Source organism: Camelus bactrianus, chromosome 3 (assembly GCF_048773025.1).
Source record: "Camelus bactrianus isolate YW-2024 breed Bactrian camel chromosome 3, ASM4877302v1, whole genome shotgun sequence".
Classification (NCBI taxonomy): Eukaryota; Metazoa; Chordata; class Mammalia; order Artiodactyla; family Camelidae; genus Camelus; species Camelus bactrianus.
Window position 1 is genome coordinate 64425525 of NC_133541.1, and position 18326 is coordinate 64443850.

An 18326-nucleotide genomic window follows, 5' to 3' on the forward strand; every position below is an offset into this window, starting at 1 on the left:
AAATGTTCAGTCTTAAAGGAAACTTGGAGCTCATCTTAAGCAATTCCCTTCTTTTTACCCATAAAGAAAGGAGTGTGAAAAAATTAAGTGATTTTCCCCAAAATACACTTAATAACTGATACAACCAAAACTCAATCCCAAGTTTTAGTGCATTTTGCAATATAAAAAGACTTTCTCCTGTAAACAAAGGTAGGCTTTGACTCCCCTAGAGTTGAGAACCTCAATTTTAAAATATCTAAACTTGACCAGGACACATCTTGCTAGGAATCACCATGAAAATCATATGCCATCCCACTTCTCTCTATGGGTCCATCTGTCACCTGGTATAAATTGGAAAGGGATGACTGTATCTGAATGAAAATGAATCAACTGTAAGCACACTCTCACCCAAGACCAGCATGTAGCTATTTATTAAAGCATTGAGATAATTCCACGCTAGCTCTAGTCCCTCACATGCACCCCCTGGTGCCCTTTGCTGGGACCACAACCTCCCAATAATTCAGTAACCGAGGTGTAAGTACTAGCTAGCGTGACAGGAGTCCCCAGCCCAGCTCCTTCTCTAGGCTGGCTTCCATACCAACCATTGGTATTCATGGTTGTTAAATATATTATTATCATCCCTGGATCCACTTCCCCCCTTTTCCTTCTGTAAATGCTAAATAGCAGCATTTGATTCAGGTACCCGGAAACATCCCTATTTATCTGAAGATAAACTAGGCATAATGAATAAGGGTTATTTAATTCAAAAGAACTGGATGTTTAATGGTTCCATTGAAAACTCAGCTAGAGTGCTACTCTGAAAGAGTCTAGGATTAACTGTTGAAAGGTTAAAAGATACTTCTGTTTAGAAATAACACTCAAACCAGATAGTCTAAGGCTTTACCCCAAATCTCTGTCTTGTGGGCATAACTTTGTGTCCTTAAGGAGTGATATCAATATAAATTATCACTGCCTCAAGCCAAGAGCATGGTGGACAAGTTAGACTCCTCAAAGGCTTAGCAAGAGTCTAACTCCTGCCTCCAAAACTCCCCCTGAACCCTGTGAAAACCACCCCTTCAAACTGATGAAACATTTAGTCTAAAAAGCAGTCAAAACTTCTGGCAAGAACTCACCAATGAACCCCCGACCCCAAGAAAACAAGTGGACCCAAGTCAGTGGTTGAGATTGGACAGAAAGAGGAAATTAGAATTTTTACAAAATCTAACATAAAAGGCACAGCAGCACCGAATAAATAAAACAGGACATAACAGGAAGGGACTGAAACCAACGCAAACAACTGCAAAGGGCCTTCTTGGCAAACTTTCAGACACAGAATTTGAGGAGGACAGAAAACATTTAATTGTTGAGTAATACTTCTTAAATGATGTTTTACCTCAAGAAAATCCTATCAGTGAAGAATGCAGAAAAATGGCTGGGCAGCTGCGTCCACCCCTTCTAACCAGAGCCCAGCTGCAGGAAGAAAAGCCAGAAACAGAGACAAAGAATAATGAATGAGAGGAGGAAATCTAGAAAGAAAGAGAAATTAAAATGAGACAGTGAAAAATTAAGCTGCGACTCAGAAAGACTAGGAAAAAAAAAGGCTTTAAACAAACTGTAGCAAATGTAATTTAGAATGTTTTTAAACTCCACTATTGAAAACGAATCTTTCTGAGACTAATTTGTAAAGACAGGCAGAGCCTCGATATTCTTGCCCCAGCACCGCAGTGATGGGAAGGTAGCACCGTGCACTCCCACTGTGGGCTCCTGGGATGCCAAGAGCTATTTATAAAGTGGGCATCATTGAGAAAATGGGTGCATATTTGGCTATTTTTCTCTGATTATTTGACAAAAGAAAGTACAACGCCTCCAAATTTCTCCAATACAGAAAATATGGTTTGTATCTTAGCACAGTATATTGGAAACTTTGTATTGAAATTAGCATGGTGATCCAGGGCCTTACAATTTTACAGTAAACAGACTTATGAGAGGCAGTTCAGCTCAGTGGTGGGCTCAGCTCTCAAACTACCTATATTTGAAACCCATTCTGCCAGTTTCTAGCTTTGTGTCCTTAATCCCTTAAATCCCTTAATCCCTTTGAACTTCAGGTTACTCGTAACTAAAACGAGAACAATAATGATGTCTAACTCATTGGGTTATCATGAGGACCAAATAAAACCCTTGGAATGCTTGCCAAGTGCTCGGTAAATGGTAACTGTCACTATTCTCTGGCACACTTCAGAAAGGTCTGCTTTGGTTTCTTTAATGCCTAGTGCCTGCTGTTGTTACGTTTAATAAGTCAGTAACTGTGAGATACTAAGATCATGTCACGAGTCGATAGATATAACATGTGTTGAGCATGTCTCCTGGGCTCAGCCTTGCAATGGGTGATAGAATGGAAGAGATACGGCCCCTGCCCAAAAGGCGCTTATTAAGTGAAATATCCTGTGACCAATGTCAGAGAGCAAAGCTTTGTGTTAAAGGGAGTAGCATAAAAATCTAAATTCAACAGATGCTAGAACTCCAGGTAAATCAGTGAGAAATGAGATAGAGAAACCTTAGGGAGGAAGTAGGAAGTAAAGTAAGCCTTGGAGGATGACTATGATCATAGAGCAAAAAAAAAAAAAAAAAAAGTGATTCCTGCTAAAAGAAGTGATGCTAGCAGGATTATGGGTGAACACACAGTACATCCCAGCCTGGCTTAACTAAAGTGAATGCAGCTTTTTAGAGAAAAAATGGGCAATGGGGTTGTTTTGTAGAGTTGGAGGAGACTGTGGAGGGCTTGGAAAGCCAGAGGAGCTTTTCCTTGAAATGGTATGAGATGAGGATTGTGCATTATGAAGGGAGGTGATAAAACAGTGTTTCATAAAGAGTGGCCTTGTTAAGGTGTGCAGGGAGATCAACATCGGGAGAGAGGAGGAGACACGGGCTGGCAGTAGTAGACGTGATCTACATGTGACATGATGACTAACTTAGGGTGGGGAAAGGAACACGGAGGTTTTACTGTGAGTGAAACGGCGGTCGCTGGAGGGTTTCCAGCAAAGTGGTGAGAGCATCCGATTGGTCTTCCCACACGTCTCTGACTGCTCAGGGGAGAGCACTGTGAGAAGGTCAAGAGAGGAGCTGGGAGAACTGGTAGGACCCCACTTACATAGTTCAGGAAAAAATGATGGTGGCTTGGCTGTCTTGTAAGTGGGAAAGGTGAGAAGTGGTTAGAATCAATGTATCATGAACAGGCTTCAGAGGCAGGCTCTCAGGAGTGTCACAGGACCCCACCTTGGTTAATGCTCTGCTATCATAGTCTTGAAATTCTTAATAATCATTGAATAAATGGTCCCACATTTCATTTTACACTAAGCCTCACAAATTATGTAGGCAGTCCTGATTGTGCATGTAAATATAGCAGGATTTATTAATGCATTGGAGTTAGGGCTATGAGAGAAAAGAAAAAAATTCAGTGATTACTCTGAGATGTTTGGCCTGAATATCTGGAAGAATGCATGTAGTGAGATGGAAAAGGCAGTGGGAGGCACAGAATGATGGAGGAAGTGTCAGAAGCTCAGTTTTGGACATACCAAGTTTTAAGATGCTTATTAATCATCCAAGTAGCGATGTCTGGAGTTCAAAGAAGGGTTTCAGGCTGGAGATTTAAGTCCAGAGTTTACAATATTTGGATGCTATCTGACGCCACAAAAGTGGAAAAGAACAGCTTCGTATGGAGTAAAAATCAAAAGAGAAGTCTAAGCCCTGAGCCATATGGCGGTCCCACCTTAGATGACAGGTGATGAGGTGCCAGCAGTGACAGAGCAGGTCACCCAGAAGAATTCCAGGCCATTCAGCAGAGTGCGTTGCACTAGAACCCAAAGAAAGAAAATGCATCAAGAAAACACTGATGATAATTCAAGCAAAGTAAGAGCTGGGACTTGAGTACTGAGTCTAACAATGTGGAGGTTATCGGTGATAAGAGCCACTTCCGTGGAAAGGTGGAGGCAAAGGACTGATTAGATTTGACTCAGGAGAGAAAGAGGAGAGAAGCAGGAAACCACAAGTTCAAACACCTCTTTGAAGAATTCTGCTTTAAGGGGTGGAAGAGGAAGGGTCATAGCTGGAAAGTACCAGCCTCATTGAGAGAGCAGGAAGGCTGGATGTTTTAGGGTCAACAAATGAAATGTGATTTGAGATTAACAGCTTGATTTGGGGGTACACAGTTTGCGATTGTGAAGAGTCCAGTGGAAATGGCTAGCAGGCATCAAGAAAGATAGGAATAGACCGTCCATAGTTTAAACTTCATTCACACAGAGGTACAATTTGGGGCTGCAGAAATAAATTAACCTGGAATAAACGTGTACAGAGAACAATAGAGGATTGAAGAAACCAATACTCTGAGTAACGTAATGAAACAAAATCAAAAGCACTGGGCTGCATTCCCAACTTTAACTCCATTTAGGTGTAGCTGTATTTCCATTGGCAAATTAAGGTAATTATCTGAATAATTAAATACCCACACAAAAACGTTCATCCAAATTAGCTGGACATTTTACATGCAAAGAGGTTCTATTATGAGAAAATATTATCAGATTCATTTTTTCTGCTTTCTCAGTCTACACAGACTAGGTACAGGTGATTTAATCTCAAAACGTTATTTAGAAACAGAAACTAGAAAACGCTGCCTGCTAGCTGACAAAGAGGACCTCATCTTCCACTAGGATTTTTAATATCCCTAAAATTGAGTTTTTTCAAAGAATAAGATAAAGGTGTAAACAAGACAACATAATTTGGGCTAAAGCTTATCATTTGTCAAAATGTATGCAAGTATTAGTGAAGGAGGCCCAGCAGCAGCAACCGTTCTCCACCGAGGATTCGGCCGAATGCTTACAGCTCTGGCCCCATGTGACTTGCAACCTTTAAAACAAAAGTAAACGGGTCATAGCTTTCTGAGCAAAAACTTGCCACATACATGTGCACACAGAAAAGAAAACCAAGGCCAGTCAAACAGCCCTAGAAGTGGAAGGAAAATGTGGGCCTTTTTTATAGCAGGAGGAAAGTCAACCCTGTTACTCATTGAAATGACACTGATGGCAGCCGGCTCGGCCCTCAGCAGGCACACGCTGCTTAGAGAAAACGGGAAGGTTCAGGTTTGGGGCACTGGATGCCCCTGTTATCCTTTGTTTTCCCAGATGATCCCGCTGACAATGATTATTGTCTGAGGATTGCAATCTTAGAAGCATTATATTAGAAACATAAGAAATGTCACGTTGGACTGACAAACGAGCCTTATTATGGCTCTGACAGTGGCACCAAGGGACATTTTGTGGCAGAGCGTGAATGTTACTCTAGCAACCAGAAGAATATTACTACTTTTTGACTTCAAAAAGTTCTCCCCACCCTCCTGCCGCCACTTTTTGAGGCACTTGAATAAAGAGTTCCAGAAGAGGACCTGGGAAGCCAGCCAGAGGAATACACTTGGCATAGCCCTGCTTCCTCTGGGCCCCGAAGGTGGCCATGATAACAGTTTCACGCCAGCGCCTTGGGGGAGTGCCCTGGGAGACAGGGAATCTTCACCAGGGAAACAAACAGCGCATCATTGTTCTTCTAAGCACGCAGTGTTCTCTGTAATACCATCAGCTAAGCAGAGGTGTATGTACAGCTTTTTTAAGATATCCAAGATTTCCCAAACCCGTATTTCTGGTCACCTCTCTGACCTCGGTTTGGGCATTCGTAGCACCTGCATGCAGACTTTCTTGACCGAAGTTCCCCATTTGAGCCATAGAACTCTGAAAATAATTCAAGCAGCAAACTGAGCTCTGTTCTAGAAGCCAGAGACAAGCCCATTCATTACATACAATAGATACCTTAGGATTTAGGGCTTCTCTTGAGAAAAACTGGCTGGATCAGGATTGGGAGTGAGGGGGTCAATTCCAGAAGATTTAACAACGGATGTTGGGAGACAGAAGCTCTTTCCACTGCATTAGGTGACAAAGAGGAAGCTGGAACCTGTGGGACACATGTTCCTTAGCCACAGGGACACAGGGAGGATGTCTGTCTACACAGAAGAGACTGAGACCATGTTACCAGGAGAAGAATCAGGCAGAAAGAAAGCTAGAGCCAGAGAGCGAGAGACCCCTCATGATATGGCTTGAGTCTGAGACCACAGAATCCAGGTCCAAATCCACCCGTGAGTTAACTGGCTCCATGAGCCGATGGACTGTGTTTTTCCTAAAAATCACTTTGCTTTGGTTTCTGTCTCATACATATGAAGAGTTCTGAATAATACCATAGGAATGTATATTTATAGTAAAACATATGGAAAAAAATTTAACCTTTACATATTAATATCGTCAGGTTAAAAAAAAAGCATGCCTTTTGTCCTCTTAATTTCCTTTTTCTTAATAGCTATATTTTGTGTACTAATATGTAATACTTTGCACCTAATAAGTACAGGCACTCTGTACCAATCCTATGAAGTAGGAATTATATCCAGTTTAGCTAAATAAAGCTCATGGACATGATATAATTTATATAAAATTACAATTTAAAAAATTCTTTTTTATTGACACATAATCAATTTACAGTGTTAGTTTCAGGTGTGCAGCAAAGCAGTTCAGAATTTGAAAATATATGTATATATAAAATTTCAATTCTTGCAGATACTAAACTGGCATGAGATTTGACTAATTTTATCTGAAATCTAGGCTCTCCATCACTAATTTGTGTTACCAAATAGATCCTAAAAATAAGTGTGTGCATCATGAGCTATTGACCTATCTGCTTGGCAAATTTTTTCATCTCCTTTCTAATAACAGAAAATAATAATACCCAAGTTAGTAAAGATGAAAATTAGATTTGGGGAAAAAAAGTATAACACCCTAAATCTTTGCCAATGCTCTAAATTACTACAAACATTTTAGAAGATCATATCAGGAGCTATTAAAAAAAAAAGTTTAGCTCAAACCCTATGAGTAATTCTTTTTACTTACTCAAAAGAAATTAAAATATAAAATAACCCAAGGCATAGGGCTGCTTATTACAGAATTGTTCTATAGTTAAAATAATAAATCAAATGTCTCCAATAAAGGGTTAATTAAGCAAGTTATAGAAATTATAGCCATACTTATAATTATGCGTGCTTATCATACCATTTTAGTGGTCTGAAAGTACATGTATTATGAGTGAAAACAGGATAGAAGAGTTTTATACAAAATGTAAAAGCTTTAAATATTCATAAAAATAAAGACTAAATGAATGCCAAAATCAGCGTTTTTAGGGTGTTATGATTATATGGGTTATGGTAGAGCAGAGTTGTGAAAACTCCTAAGAGCAATTATCATTGTTATATTAGAAGACTCCAGTTTTATTTTTCTTATTTGCACTAAAATCATTTTCCCTTTCTCAAAATGTTTCTAAAAATGACAAATAACTATTTATTCTCGTAAATTATAACACTGACTCTAAAATGCCATTGAATGCCCCCACCAGATCGGGAGCTCCTTAGAAGACCAAAAACATTGCAAGAACTCAGTAAATACTTTTTGAAAATGAATTATAACTTAATCCAAAAATCTGTTATGAAAGTCAATGGAAATAAAAAATTAAGACAGCTACAAGAGGTAGAAAGGGGGGAACATATTAAGCTGTTTTCTTTGACACTTCACCCAATTCAGTGCTTCATTAGCTGGGGGGCATGTTTTGAGATTAGGATATACCTCAAACAGCTCTATTCTTCCTACAGTAATCTTTACTATTTTATTCATCAGGCATTTGTTGATCAGAGGACCATATTACTGCCCTGAGACCCTTGTGAAAGTTAAAAGAGGCACCATTAGTATTTAATGATGAGACCCTGGTATAAACCCAGACATCTGGTCACCACTGAGCATTTTTTTTTTTTTTTTTTTTTTTTTTTTTTTTTGGTGCAGAAAGTGAGGTAGGCACTGAAATTAAGACATAGATCCTCCCCCAAAAGTGGTTCTCTTATTTATGGTTTATTATAAAACTACTTTCATAAATCATTTAATATTCTTCCTCTACTTACACAAATATTATGTTACGCTATGCTTATGAGCCTTCTCAAAAGTGGAAAACAATAAAATAAAACTTTTTCATTCCTAAATTCAAGGGGAAAGTGGCAGCAAAGGAACAAACAAATCAAATAAAATCTATTTTACATTAGAAGGTATGAAGTGATGGGAAAAGCAAAAGGCATTAAGAATGTAGCCAACGGATGGTGTGAATAGGAGAAACGGATTTCAATCAGAAGTTTTCCCTTGCTTATCCTAAGAGGATGTTTGATAGAGGACTTGAATAAAAGTGAGGAGTAAGCCATCTGTTTGAGAGGAAAAGCATTCCAGGCAAAAGGGAGTTCAAATGCAGAAACCCAAGGCAGGAGGCTATGAGAACACCAAACAAGCCAATGTGAGTGAAGTGGCGACAGTGTCTTATCTATATGATTTTTCCATTTCCATTTCCATTATACCCCAAGTCAGCGTTCATCTTTCCAGACTTGTATTCTAATCCTGTTGGGTTGCCCTAATAACTAACTTCCAATTGTAGAAAATTTGGGGGGGATTTCCACAACCAAAACTGAATGTCATGTTGTAGTTGTTCTGCTGCATGTGCACTATGATTTTATAAAGTGACAGTAACCGCAGCAATTTCTTAGAACTCAAAAGATGTTTTTGAGGAGCACTTTTTCGCTGGCATTACTCTGACCATCAGTGCAGACTGACTTGGTTTTGTTTTCAGTTCCACAAACAATGCCCCCTTTTATTGCCTTCAACCAGGGCGAACTGCTCCCGCAGTCCATCCTTGGAACCCCACTCTACACAAATTTCGAACACTTTAAACATACTAAGCTCCAGCTTGATGTATTTCACTGATTACTTAAGTGATTTCCACTGGATCCTTCCCACAGGCATTTCAAATTCTGCAGCTCCAAAGCCAAACTCATTTGACCTCATTCTTCTCTTTCACCTCATCTGTCCCAGAACTTTCTTATTCCGAATTTTAGGTGGGGAAAGGCACTTACTCAGTTGTTTGAGCTACACACTCAGAAGTCAGCTTTTGCCCTCATTCTTGACTAACCTCGGCATTTAATCAACCCCCAAATCCATCAGTTCCACTTCCCAAAATGACCCCATCTACTCTTTGACATAGCATCAGCACACAACTGGGCTACTCAGCCTCCTTCGTTTTCTCCCTACGCCGAATTCTCCCCCGTTTAACCCCAACATTCAATTCAGTTTATCTTCTTTTCTACTTCCCAGGATGCAAATATGACTGGCCTCAAAAGCTTCAGTGGTTTCTGAAAACAGGCTGAACACGTTAGCAGTGCCAAGAAAGGGCCCTGCCCAGCTATCCGAACTCATTCCCAGCTACTTCTCCCTCGCCCTTTAAGCTTCAGCTGTCTTCAACTCACTTCCTTCCCACCCCACGCTCTTATCTTCTAAATTTTGAACCTGTTTTTCCATCTACTGAGGAGGCAAGCTTTGGAGAATTCTAAGCCTTACTTCAGATAATCATCTTGAAAAGCTTTTCCTGCCGCTGCTCCCTACCCCAGGGCTTCCCTTACGTTCCCAACCCGCCTTGTCTGCTCAGTAAATCTGCAGCCCTTTGGCGGCAGGCGATGTGCTTCTCCCTCTCGGTTTCCCAGAACCCACCCCAGTACCCGACACTTGTAATATTCTCGAAACGAGATTTTTTGAAACATGAAGTCAGTGCACTGTCTGCTACTAGCACTATGCTTTCAGGCTTATTTACCCCGGAGAGAGAGAGAGTGCAAAGAAAATCTTAACAGAAGAGACCACTCCCACCTCAAAGGGAAGACAGAGGAAATGATTGCTTTGGTTCTTAGAAAAGAAAAGACAGGATTGAAAGTTTGGTTTCCCACTCAGGGGCTTAGAAAAATTTTTAGAAAGAGTAAAGGCACGGGGGTGACCATGATAGGGCATATGGAAACCCCAGATAATCTGAAGTGACACCCATGACTTTCAGGACAGGACTTGTCTTCTCTTTAGTATCCCCCCGGGAGCAGGGAGCAAGATGTCACCTAACCAGGTTTGTTTTGCCTGACGCTCAGCAAGCCAGAATGCTGGGACGCCAAGAATTGCAGCGAAGAGAAAGCTTATTAACGAGGAGCCCAGCAAAGAGACAGGAAGAGAACGCCTCAGCCCCGCCCCTGCCGCCGGCATCCGGCAGGGGTACTTATGGGATAACCAATAAGGCAGCAGGGCGGTCTGAGGCGTGGGGGCGTGGGGGAAGGCGATGGGAAAAGCCGCTGTAACCAGGCACCGCTGTCCTGCGCAGGTGTAACTGCGCCGCAGGCCTCTGCGCTTTCAGATGTGGAGGCGCTTAGCAAGATCTGAGGGAGCAGTTTTAGGCCCCCTGACGTCAAAAGGGCATAGTGCGGACACTTATGCATGTTCAGCAGGAGGGTCAGTGATCCTATCTGTCTTAACCAGCTCAGCTTGAACTAGACCCAGCGGACCCCAAATTCCCAGAAAACAACTGGAGCAAACGTGGCCTTGTTTAGGCTCCGTGCCGCTTGGAGAACATGCAAGTCTCCTCAAGCAACAATCAAAATGAACTGGATTAGTGAAGGCAGGCTGCAGGTGAAACGGGTTTAATGATTACCCACGCTTTCAAGGGCAGAACAGCACTGGTGGAAGGAAAGGTCTCAATAGATGATTCTAAAATTGCTCGTTAAATATTTATATTGAAATATGTCATCTTTATAGAGTGGCAGTAACAGACTAGGATTCCTTTAGCAAGAGAAATATAGGAGAAGTGGGAGACAAACCATAGAAGAGAAGTTCTTTTTTCATGAAATGCAAAAAGCATGAGAACAGGGATGTGAAACCATAGAAGACTCCTGTATGTGGGAAAATTTCTAGTTGAAAAATTCCAGTCACCATTTTTGGCCACGATACATGTTTGAATTCCAGGGTCCTGGTATTTTGGAAAGGTTTGTATTGTAATGGCTACAGAAGTCCCATGTATGTTTGAGTCATTTATACATACAGTTCATCATTTTCCTACCAAATAACCAATATATCTAAAAAAGAATTGAGAAAAACCAGCTACATTATGTTATAAAATATTTATGACTTATTTATGGATTTCCTTATCTATTTTAAATATCAGATGATCTAAATAAATACTCTCAATCCACACTAAAAGAAGATATATTCAATGCCAGTTTAAACCAGAACATTTGATTTAAATTTTCCAAAATAAATTCTATAGTTTTCTACTAAAATGAAAAAGAGCTTTTTATGTGATATTTATGTGGTATTTTGCTGTTTGTTTGAAACACGTGTTATAAGTTAGAAATACAAGTTCAATTAGGAAGACTGAGAACAAGCAGCAAATGTTTTCTTCCCATCTCAACTGAAAATTACTATTAAAGACAATTTTTATTTAACTAAAGTAAAATTCAAGCAGTCTTTTACTTGAATACAGTAGTCTGACTTTTCTAATCAAACCTCATCACTTTCCTACGCCTGAAAGCTATCCTGTCATCAGCAGTTTTGTGAAAACTTTTTGTACTTTCAAAAACAACAGGTAACTTAGAGCTCACTAGAATGCTAATGGCCATTTTCTGTAGTTTTACATGGAAAAAAAAAAAACTGCTGTGCCGTCCATAAAGCAAAACAATAAAGTCTATTTGTAACACGCTTATTTCCAGTGCTCGTTCTTCAGTGTGGCCTGAGGTGAACATTTGCAATGCCATTTAAAATATTTTATTATTTATAACATTTTTCCCTCAGATATTTGAACAGATGATAAGAAGGCTTTATTTTATAGAACATTTACTGGTCTAAATAGTATGTGAGCTCAGCACAATTTGCTGTCCACTTAAAAAAAACAACATTATGTAGTATTGATGAGCTGGTTGTTCCTTACCATCTCAATCCCACTTCTCAGTAAAATCAGTCAGGAGTCTATGATTAGCCAGCAAATATGGTCAAGGTGGGTGTTGGTACCAATACCTTTGTTTTGTTGTTTTGAATAGACTTTCAGTTGTATTAGTAAAACTACAATGTGCTGTGGTTAGGGACTGAAATGCTGTACCCTCCGATTTGACACTAAATTTAACACTTCACTTTGGGAAATTTAAGTGAATAGTAGAGCACAAGATATTAAGATTTTATTTAAATCATTTATGTTTTATCTAAAAGTGTTTGGCTTTTTTATTTAGCCCATTATTTGTTTGTATTATGTACATCTTTATGATGTTGAATGGTGTCAATGACATGGTTACCCAGGGTATTTAGGAACATTATTCCAATAAAAAGATGGAGAAGAGAGCTCTCAGTTTACTTGACATGTATTATCCTTGTTTAATACTTCCAACACTCCCTGAAGTACTTACTAGTTTAACATTTACGAAGGATAAAAAAGGGAACATGTAGAGAAGTTAAATGATTTACCCATGGAAGCTGGTTGTGTCCAAATACAGAGACCTGGTTTTTAACCTCCACATCATGTGCTTCCACTGGCTCTTTTCAATTTGGTTTTTTTCTGTCTCAATTCTAGTTCGTCTTTGTGGCTTTCTTTGGTTCCTATCAAGATAGACTCTACCATTCAGAATCAGCATGCAAAAGTCAACAAACTGTCCGTGTGAGAAGACACCTACTCAGACCCAAAGTCCTGACCCAAATGAGCAGATGAATTGTGAGATCAAAGCAGAATTTTCCTTTTTACTACAGTGGAAGGAGTTGTCTTACCAAATATTTTCGTGCTTTTCTTTGTCATTATTTCTATCAGTTCAGTTACTGCACTGCTGCTTGAAGCAAAAGCTGAAGTCAAGAGAAATGCCAAAGGCAAGGACCACTTTTCGGTGACAAAGAGATGGGAGCAGTGATGCTTCTCTCGTAGTCCATGGCCGGGCCCCAAGCCAGGACAGCACCTCTGGATGCTCAGGACGGCAACTGAGCCTGCCCGGATGTTGAAAGCTTTCACTTAGCTTGTCATCCTGGAGTGCGTGCTTCCACTCTGAGTATCGGCAAGAGGGAAAGAATTAGTAAGTACAGCCAACTGCCAGGAACTTTTCATTGCCTCAACTGGATGACTATTTTTCAACTGGATGACTTTTATTTTTCCATTTTTTAATTGCTTTGTCTGTATTGCCCCTTTTCTCATGGCAGTTTCTGAATACCACTTTGGAGAGTCTTTTATGACAGAACCACAGAGATCTCAAGCTAAGTAGGCAAGCCTGGATCTAACAGCCCCTCACTGCTTTCCTCCTCACTAATAGGTCTGCTTGCTTATCTCGCTGCTACGATACCAGGACTGATACGGATGCTTATGGAGGGAAAACTGGGAGTGAAAAAAGAAAAGCAGACACAAACAATTCCTTGTCAGAACTCTGTTTGATAACTCACCAACTTGCACACACATTAGGCAACCAGACAGCCTATGACGGTGAAGAGTGCCATCGGCAAAGTGAGAAATGGCGAAGACTGTCTCCTGCACTCGCTCGGCCAGCTGTGAAATGTTCTCCAGCAGGAAAAAGTAGGTAATCTCAGCCACTCACTTTTTATTCACAGAGATGCAGGAATGGATTTGATCAGGTCTGTGGAGTGCTTTGAGGCCTCTGGAATAAAGGCATTCTACAAATAGAGATTTCTCTGTATAGTTGTGTGTGTGTGGGTGTGGATGTGGATGTGGGTGTAGATGTGGGTGTACTCTTTCTCGAGTAATAGAGCGGAAAGGGAGCATTTCCTACATGATCCGTAGGTACATTTCAGAGTCTCTGTATGTTGTGTGCTCATATATCTAAACATTTTTTTTACAGGTAAGCTGCTTTCCGTCTGATGAAAAATGTCTCTTGGCTGCATCGCGGTCTTAAATATCCATGGTACAAACTGGCAGCTTAGTGCTTTTCATTCAGTATCCAGCAGACGAGCAAATCCCAGGGCTGAGCTATTGATCCAGCTGAACTCACAAGCAGTATGTCCTTATTCTTCTGGCTCAGCAGCCTTGGACGTAGTATACAAAATAATTTGCTGCATTCTTCAAAGCGGTTTTCCCTTGGGGTAGAAAAAAAACACAGTTGGAAAAATGCATAGCTATTTCAGTGCATTCCTCAATAAAAGAAACACTTTAAAGAAGTTTACTGATATAAAGAAGCCTGCTTGTTTTGTTTATGTTTGCTGTTGCTTTTGTTTTATTGTATTTTGTGAATATTTCCATGAAAAGGCCAACAGGGTTAAAACTCTAATCAAAATCCTTTCAAAACGATTTTAACCTGCCCACCAGAAGCTAACCGCTTACTGTTTTATCACTCAGGGTTTAGGGAAAAGACTTAATTTCAAATCAGCTTTTACTAATGTTCTTTGTGACACTATTATTTGTATCTTTACTTTTTATTCATTTTCCTAATTCACGTATCATAGTATTCTGAAGATACGAAGCAGTATTTTTTCTGTTTCACATGAAAGCAAAGAAGGAGGGAGACGATGGAGAAACAGTTGGTGGTCCCCACTGCAAAGAAGGAGCATGTCAAGGTCCTTATTTTCTAGCTACTCTCTTTTAGAGATACTGGATTCACATGCTCAGGAAGATGACCTGGACATTCAGTCCAGTGAAGCCAGTTAGCCTTTGAATTCAAATCAGAGCCTGGCCAAGACTCACAGACTAAGTGATCAGTGCTGGTCTCCCTAGGGCTCAGTTTCTTCACCTATAAAGTGACCCTACATCATAAAGTCAGCGTGAGATTCAGGTCAAAAAAGAAATGTATTGAAGGTATTTAGCACAACGCTGGAAGAGAGGAAGCACTCAAAAATAAGTCCTTAATCTTATAAACAGTAGCATAATGGTAGAGTCATGTGGACACAAAACTATAGATCAAACTCAAACAAGTCAAACTCTTAAGAAAATTGTTTACTGCCTAGCACGTGGCAGGCACTGTCTAAGACGTTGTACTAGGCACTGGGGGATACTAATTAAGAAGAATAAGGTTTGGTGTCTGCCCTAAAGAACTGTCTAGTTAAAATGATACATGGGAAATGTATGTAACACAAGACAATTAAGTATCAAATGAATAATAAAGGCAATCAAATTGGAGGTTGAAAAGATAGAGCTCATCGACTAGAATAGTAATAGCATTCATTATCTGATAAAAAGGCAGAACCAGGAATAAATATGTGTGTATACATATATAAAATATATTTAGAGTGAGAGATGATTTATTCAATATTTTTATTCACAACTTCTCACACCCATACAACAAAGATAAACAGTAAACTGTCAGAAAACACAACCACTTCACCATTATCTAGATATTAAGGAATTCTAGGAAATCAGTTTCTATTTGATGTGCTTTAAAAGCCAATCATAAAAAGAGTTAGTAAAGCAAGACTTTGAGTAGCCTCAGAAGCCCAGGGTCAGGTATTGCCTTCCAGCTACTTCTGGGAAATTAATTAGGCCAAGAAAGCATCTATCAATAAGAAATGGGGGAAGTGGAGTTCTTTTTAAACAAAAGCAACAATTGGGCTATAATTGTATAATCAATAGCCTCTTTTAGCAGGTAAATGGACAGTGCTCAGAGACTCAAAGTGAGGAAGATTTTATATATATGAAGAATGAAAGAATGATTGGCTAATAACCATCTTGGTGATCACATCAAGTAGGTGTTAATAAATTAAGACAATATTATTAGCTTTTTAAAATTATTATACATAACTTGGTTGAGTTTCAGGGCCCAAAGATAAATTTATACTCAGAATGTTCATACCTATTGCTCAGTCCCCTGTCTTGCTGGTGTTATCTCATATTGGTGAGATTTGAAAGTAAAAACTACTTAAAAAGAGATCTATATAGAATTAAATTTTATTATTTTAGATTTACTTGCATTTTCATTAATTTAACAAATGTTTGAGGAGCTGAGGACACCACTATGCAAGAAACACGTATATAGAAATAAACCAATGCATGTAATAAGTTATAAATTACATATTATATAAGAATTGTTAAGTAATGAAAAAGAGCTTTTAAAAAATGAAACAGAATGCTACATGGATAGACGTTCTTTTTAAAACTCTCCAAGGAGGTAAACTTTGATGAGAGACTTCAGTGGAATGATACGGTGAACAACGCACGCACAGGCAAGGGGACAATCGTTCTAAGAGGAAGAGACAGGAAGTGCCAGGCCTTGATGCTAATGTGGATTCCAGTTACTTTACAAACAGACAAAGGCCAGCGTGTCTAGATGTACAGAGAGGGCTAGCGACTTACCTGAAATTGTGCTCTAAGTTTTGAATCTGAGAATTTTAATTTTTATCTCTACACGTGATTAACTTAGTTTTATGTACCCACCAAACTATCAATAGCTGTGTTCTGTTAGAACACAGAAAAAAGAAGGTGAAATTAAAGTAATCCCAGGAACCTGGCCCTGTTAAAAGCAGAAGCAAGCAACAGTCAACAAACACAACAAACTGCAGAAGTAAACCTGCAATGTCTTAAGCTACTTGGAATTACTGAGTACAGAATATTTATATCCTACAAGACTCCAGGGTCAGAATAATTTTCCAGAGAGTTCTTTAAACTTCAAGAAAGAAATAATTCCCAAACTAGCAACACTATTTCAAAGCACATTTTTAAAAATGCTGCTTAATTACAAAAATCCAATTTTTAAAAATCACACAAAAATTAGAACTACATAACAGGAATAGTAAATAGGTGGTTTCAGTTTGTGTCTCTTGATAGTTGCAGCCTGAATGACATGCTGAAAATGATTCCAAGACTTCATCTGGTTTATTAAGCAATGTCTGCTATAATTTTATAATGATAAAATCGAAGAGTAACAAAAAATTTCAACAAATATAATAGAGGGTTAATATCCTTAATATGCGGAGACCTCTTTCAAACCAACAGTCAAAGCTCTAACACCTCTATGGGAAAGAAAAAATGGGCAAATTGTATGCAATAGAATCTAAAGAAGCAGAAATGTAAGTGACCAATTAGCATAAGAAATATTTAATTTCTCTACTAGGGAAAGAAAAATTAAATCAACTGTGAAACTCTGTAGTAGCTTTGCAGATGAACAAGAAAAAAGGAAAAAAAATCACTCCTCATGCTGAGTGATTAGTGAAATAACCATGACCTGGTGGCATAAAATATTTTCTTAGGGAGTTTCAGCTCTCTCATAAATGTATGTCTCTTACCAAATCAGTCTTCTCTACATAATAAAGAGAAGTGCTCCACAACTTTATCATTATGCAGAAGAAAATTAATTTAATGTGACTTCCATCAGTCTTTTAGTCTATTTTGAGTAAAGATTTAATTATATTATCTGGGTTATTTTCAAATATTTAGATGATGAATTTTTACAAATTCATTAGAAATGAAAAATCTAAGAGAAATCTTTGTTTCTTTATCCCAATTGATATAGTAGTGATTTCTAAAAATGAGACCCAGTGATGACATGGGGTTACCTCCAGACCTATTTGAGCCTAGGAATCTGAATTTGTAACCAACCCCCAGGAACTGCTGATGCACACAAATTTGAGACTCACTGACTCAGTGGGAAGCAAACAGAAGAATTAATCCAGACCAGCACACATCAGGAGTGATAGACGTGCCTCAGAAACACGCACTTGCAAAGCAGCAGCCATGGGAGGTGAGGCACTGCCACTTACCAGCGCCCTTAGAAAATCAGCCCGGGATCCCAGAGAGTAGCCTCCAAGAACAGAACTTATGCTGGACCTTGGCAGCTGATGCCCTAGACGGTCCTATGCACTGAGGCTGATTTGGATGCAGCAGGACAGCTCCAGCCGGAGAGCAGCCACCAGCCCAACCTGGTCAGGCTGCAGGAGACCACAGCTCCACTTGCCCAGGGCCATTTCCATTACGACCCCCCTTCAGGTCAGCACACACACACCGTGGCCTCAGCCTTTTGCCTTATTCTATCAAAAGTTACAATGGATCCAATTTTCTGAACCTCTGCTTATTGCTGTATCTTCCCATCCTCCTCAGTGATCATGACTTGCATTGTCAATACAAGATGAGTCTGTATTCAAACTCCACAGTACGGAATAAAGAACGAAGTCAGACTTAAAAAAGAGAAAACTACACAGGAGAATCTTTTCCTTGCAGTCATAGACAGGGGCATGGAGAATACGGTATCTGGCATGATGTGGGTCTCTGACGGCAATAAAGTGTAACTGAGTGTCTGTCAGCCTGGTTGTGGTCTGTTTGTTCACACTCTGGGTCAGTTTCATGAAAGGGGAAAAGAGAACTGTATTTTTCCATTTGTAGAGCTGTAAAAAGGAAATGACATTTTTATTTGTTATATGAATAGTTTTCAATTGCTTCTTAGTCTCTTTGAAGCCAGTTTTTAAAAATATTTC

General features: G+C 39.4%; 1 long non-coding RNA gene across 1 annotated transcript in view; it reads right to left on the minus strand.

Annotated features, from left to right (window-relative positions):
• Positions 1-6487: 6487 nt before the first annotated feature.
• The window catches only part of LOC141577061 (uncharacterized), a 104496-nt gene continuing 92657 nt past the window's right edge, over positions 6488-18326 (minus strand). The window contains exon 3 of the long non-coding RNA XR_012505527.1: positions 6488-14006. This is a non-coding gene — a long non-coding RNA (uncharacterized LOC141577061). The remainder of the gene's footprint in view (positions 14007-18326) is intronic.